Genomic DNA, 6000 nt, shown 5'->3' on the forward strand with positions numbered 1-6000 from the left:
GGCGAATTCTTAATGGTGCCTTTAAAACGATGCCTCTTTCTTGCTGCGATGCTTGAAAATTCTGTCATCCTTCCTGGGCCCTTCTAAAGCTTATTCCTGCCACAGAGCTGTTTTAAATACCTGCTCATTTTTATACAGACTGTATTATTCAGTTAACAGCCTGGATCAACTTTTGCTTAGCATTAAAGAAAAAAAATTTTTTTAAGTGAAAGACCTAAGAAAGACGCTCTGCAGCTTGGGATTTGCATTTGGATATATTCTTATACGATGCTGGTGGGAGTGTGAATTGGTGCAGTCTCTTTGCAAAGAGCCATTGGCTGGGGACTATTCCACATCTGGTAATCTAGTTGACAGAAATAATCCAAAATACAAAGATTCAGGTCCTGTATTCATTTAAGAATCACACAAAAATGAGAATTAAACAAACCAAACCCTGCGTTTACATGGAGGCGCAGAGAAGTTCTGTGAAATCTAGAAGCCTGCTATGTTCCACTTACACTGAAGAATTAGCACTGTCCTCCGTGGTGGTCCTGAACATTCAAAAAGAGCTTAGACAACCAATGTTTTTGAGTTTGCAGAGGTTGCTCTGAGATCAGGGTTCAAAACCTGTGCTGGCAGACAGACAGATGTCACTGCATCACTTCCCTGAGAGAAAGAAAAGCAGCATGCTGGATATTTGCAAAGAGATTGCTTTGTCTTGAATTTCGCTCTAGGAATTGGAGAAACTGACTTCCACAATATCCATCAAGCAGATGGTAGGTACCCAAATGATGAGGGCTTTCTGCTGAGCTCTGAGGCGGCCCCAGGAGAGCACTGTCTCATGGAAAGATTCTCAGCAGTGCATGTTCTCCACCCTGCCTTTATTTTGAGCAGACATTTGTTCCTGGGAGACAGAATAATAGAACAGTAAGGGCCTGGCTCTGCCATTCACTTCCTGGGTTGTAATCACCTTCCATTGTGGACTAGCTATAGGACCTTACATTTCTATAGAATTCAGTTTCCTTGCCAGGGAATTTGGCCAGTAATAATGTTCCAAGCCTTGTGGGAACTCTTTAGTAACTCTCTCCTCTCTCTCTCTCTCTCTTTTTTTTTTTTTTTAGATTTATTTATTTATTTGAGAGGTAGAGTTACAAGGGAAATATGGAGAGAAAGGACTTACATCTGCTGGTTCACTCCCCAGATGGCTGCAGTGGCAGGAGCTGAGCTGATCAGGAGCCAGGAGCTTCTTCTGGGTCTCCCATGTGGATGCAAGGGCCCAAGTACTTGGGTCATCTTCTACTGCCTTCTCAGGCCATAGCAGAGAGCTGGAGTGGAAGAGGAGCAGCCAGGACACAAACCAGCGCCCATATGGGATGCCAGTGCAGCAGGCAAAGGCTTAGCCTACTATGCCACAGCATTGGGTCCTTAGTAACTCTTCTTTTTCCTTCATGTCTAGCATCACCTATCTAAGCTTACTGTGTGACCTAATCCACTTAACACCTTCTACAGAAACATCGCCTTCTTTGTGTGTGTGTATGTGCGTGCACATCTTCCTATTTTTTTACCTTTCTAGAAGTATAATTCATAAGCCACATATTTCTTTTTTTTAACATTCCCCCCTTTTGTTTTTTTATAAAGCAAGAGTTGTATGGGATTAAATGAGCCCCGAAAGTCCAGGAGCGGTAGCAGGACGATGTTCTGTCTTTAGAGCTACTTTCTGCTGGCATGGGGGATGTCTCAAGCTGCTGTCTCCTAGGTGGGGAGCTGAGCATATCCCTTTGGCATCGTTTGGTTGACTGCCTGGTTGGTAAAGGCCTTAAGCCACATATTTCAACAACTGTAAGTTGTGCAGTCCAACAGTATTCAGCATGTTCATGGTCAATGAATTGTAGAGCATTCCATGACCCCCAAGAGAAGCTCTGACCTATCAGTCACTCCCTGTTTCCCTCCAGTCCCCCATTCCAGCCCTAGGCAACCACTCATCTACTTTCTGTCCCCATAGATGGTCAATTCTGGATGTTTCACATAAATGGAATGATAGAAACTCAAATACTTGAACCATCATCTGCTACCTCCTGGGATAGGCATTAGCAGGAAACTAGATTGGGAGCAGAGGAATGGGACTTGAACAGGCAATGATTTGGAATGTGGGCATCCCAAGTAGCAGCTTAACTCACTGTGCCACAATGCCAGCCCCAAAGTGTAGTTTTTATTTTTTTAATTCTTTTTTTTTTATTTTTTTATTTTTTATTTTCTTGACAGGCAGAGTGGACAGTGAGAGAGACAGACAGAGAGAAAGGTCTTCCTTTGCCATTGGTTCACCCTCCAATGGCCGCCGCGGCCGGCGTACCGCGCTGATCCGAAACCAGGCGCCAGGTGCTTATCCTGGTCTCCCATGTGGGTGCAGGGCCCAAGCACTTGGGCCATCCTCCACTGCACTCCCAGGGCCACAGCAGAGAGCTGGCCTGGAAGAGGGGCAACCGGGACAGAATCCAGTACCCCGACTGGGACTAGAACCCGGTGTGCCGGCACTACAAGGCAGAGGATTAGCCTATTGAGCTGCGGCGCCGGCCAAAGTGTAGTTTTTAAAGCCTGACATAGGTATGTACCCGTGAAACCCACCAAGTTAATAAATCAAGAAAGTGAACATTATCAATATAATTGTCAATATAATCCACAGTCGATGATGTTTGCATCATCTCTAAAAGTTCCCTATGCTCTTAGTCTCTCCCTTCTATTCCTCCCCAGTACCTATCCTCAAGCCTCCACTAGTCTACTTCCTATTAGTATAGATTGCTTTGCATTTTCCAAAAAATTATAAACATAAAATCATACTGTATGTACTCTTTGATACGGCTTCTTTCACTCCGCATCATTACTCTGAGACTCATCCATAGTGTAGGGTTTGTTTTGATTACTCAGTAGTGTTCCGTTATATGGATGCATCAGTTTGTTCAATTACTTGTCGTTGCACATTTGGGATGTTCCCAGTGATTAGTGATTACAGGCAAAGCTATTGTACAAGTCTGTGTATGGACAAATGCTTCTTTTTCTCCTCAGTAATTGCTTAGTAATCTAGTAATGAATACATCATATGGTGTCTTGATGTTTAAGATATGTTTATGTATTTGGAAGGCAGAGCAGCAAAAAGAGAGGGGGAGAGGGAGAGATTTTTCCAACTGCTGGTTGGAAAATGCCTGGAACTGTGGGGAGCAGCCCGGACTGGACTGAGTTACTGGAATTAAGACTTATTCTATGCATCTGCTCTCCCACAATATGGCGCTGGGAGAGAAGTAAACAGCTTCCGCACAGCTGCCTCCAGTTCAGCTAATAAACTGTAGGACTTGCTCCTGATTGGAGGAGAGCAGCATACTCGGCGTGTGGGCAGCCGAGTTAGGATTGGCAGAGGAGGGCTATAAAGGAGGAGAGAGACGGCATTCACCAGGAACATCTAAGGGGAACATCTAGCTGAAGGAACACCCGTGCAGCCCCCGAGAAAGCCGGCCGGTGGTGTGCCGCTCCCCTGCGGAAGTGGGGAATGTGGCCAGGGGGAACTGCCCTTCCACGGAGGTGGAAGGGACAGTAGCTAACCCGGGAAGAACCAGCAGCAAACCCGGGGAGGGCCGAGCAGACGAAAAGAACAGCGCAGGGTCCTGTGTCGTTCCTCCACGAAGAGGGGGAGCGACATGGAACAACCGGAGTAGGACCAGGCTGAACCCAGGTGCCTGGCCATTCCATCAGGTCTCTCATTTGGGTGACAGGGCCCAAGGACTTGGACCATCTTCTGCTGTCTTCCCAGGTGCATTGGTGGGAAGCTGGATTGGAAGCAGAGTAGCTGGGACCCTCTGGAGATCTGATATGGAATGTCACTGTCCCAAGTGACAACTTAAGTTGTTGTGCCACAATGCCTGCCTCCTTGTTTTGTTTTTTAAAGAAATTGCCCAAGTCTTTCCTAGAGTGATTTTCCCATTTACTTTCCCACCAGGAATATGTGAAAACTCCACTTCCTCTTCCTCCCCAACATTTAGCAGGGATTGGTTTTTAATATTAGTGATTCTAATAGGTATGTAATAGGCATCTCATTATAGTTTAATTTCATTTCTCTAATGACCAACGATATTGACCATCTTTTCATGTGCTTATTTGCCTTTGGTAGGTCTTCTTTGGTAAAGCATCTGTTCAGATCTCTTGGTAATCTTAAAATTGGGTCGGGGCAGGTGTTTGGCCTAGAGATTAAACTGCCACTTGGGACACCCACATCCCACACTGGAATACCTGGGTTTGAGTCCCAGCTCTACTCCCAATTCCGTCTTCCTGCTAATGCCCACCCTGAGAGGCAGCAGATAATAGTTCAAGCAGTTGAGTTCCTGCCAACCATAAGGGAAAACCTAAATTGAGTTCCCAGCTTCAATCTCCAGCATGGAGCTGTTTCAGGCATTTGGGGAGTGAATCAGCAAATGGAAGTGTTCTTTGTGTCTCTGCCACTGAAATAAATAAAATTGGGTTGTCTGTTTTATTAGTGCTGAGAGTGTTTTTTTAAAAAATCAGGAATGGATTTGTATTTTGCCAAATGATTATTCTTTATCTATTTAGATAGTCATGTGGTTTATCCTTTTTAGTTTGTTATTATAATCGGTTACACTGATTTTCAAAAGTCAAACCAATTTTTTTTTTATTTCTTTGAGACACAGAGAAACAGACAGACAGACAGAGCTCCTATCCAGAATCAGGGGCCAGATTTCAAACCCAGGTTCTGTAATTTGGGATACAGGCATCTTAACTGCTGGGGTACATGGCCACCCTGTATTAAACCAATCTTAAATTCTCTAGATGAAACTGACTTCATGTTATTTTGTCCTCTCTCTATATTACTACATTTAGTTTGCTAAAATTTCATTAAGAAGCGTTGCATCTATGTTGTGTATTGTTTTGCTTTCATTTTCTTTAAAGTTCTTTAGCTTATCGTCTTAATTTTATGGAGGAAAGAAAGGAACTCTAAAGAACAGAGCAATGACAGATCTCTCTCTGCCTCTGTCTTTCAAATACATTAAAATAGATACACATAAAAAAAGAAGAAGAAACCACTCCCACTCTGGCTGTGATTGTGCTCTTAAGGAAGAGGGCCCTCCAAGGCTGAAAGCCACTCCTTGTCGTCGAAGATTGTGCAGCCTAGCTTGGTGAATGGCAGAATAGTTCCCTTTGTGTCACACTGGTGGAAGTAGCTGGAGATCCCACTCCAGAATTTGCAAGAAACCTGTGTTTATGAAAAGCTGCAGGAGACATCTCCCTAGAGCCTTTGCGCTGGGAAACCATCTGAAGCTGCTGGCTGCTAGGTGGTGCTGGCGCCTTTGTACTGCACAAGGTGGGAGCTGGAGGGGCTGCACACATGCAGGGACCAGGCACTGCAGAAGCCACCCAGGCTGCAGAAACCACCAATGTGCGCACAGGGAATCCCTCCACAGTGTCTCTCCAGTGCCCTCTGCTGTCACAGCCAAACACCTGTGCCAGCTGGCAGAGGGACACCATGAAAAGGGCCCATATCCATTTCCCCAGGGCAGGCAGTGAAGAGTGAATTTGGATTCAACACACAATAATTTGATGACTGAAAACTTTAAAATCTTATACTTCACAACTCTTGGGCACAGGGAAGTTCAGAAATGACAGAATTGCTCTATATCACCATCTGTTGACCTCTAATTGTAGAATGCACATACTTCATGAAAAAATAGTAAATGCAAGCAAAAATTATAGTCCTAAAACCAAATTAGTAAAAAGCAAACAATGAATTAAAGCAAAATGAACTAAAAGTTCCCAATACAAATTTTAAAAAGAACAAAAGAAACCACAAGGAAGAAAATTAGGATACAGACAAAAGCAAGAAGTAGTGTAGTAGAGAACTGAAAAGCATCAGACCAAAATAAATAAAAATTCTGGATATTCAAATAAAGTCAGAAAATGGTCAAACCACTAGCTAAGTTAATTTAAAAAGTGTGTGGGGAACAGAAGGAACAAACATCTAGA

Source organism: Oryctolagus cuniculus, chromosome 6 (assembly GCF_051225735.1).
Source record: "Oryctolagus cuniculus isolate XC-2025 breed Fujian yellow rabbit chromosome 6, ASM5122573v1, whole genome shotgun sequence".
Lineage (NCBI taxonomy): Eukaryota > Metazoa > Chordata > Mammalia > Lagomorpha > Leporidae > Oryctolagus > Oryctolagus cuniculus.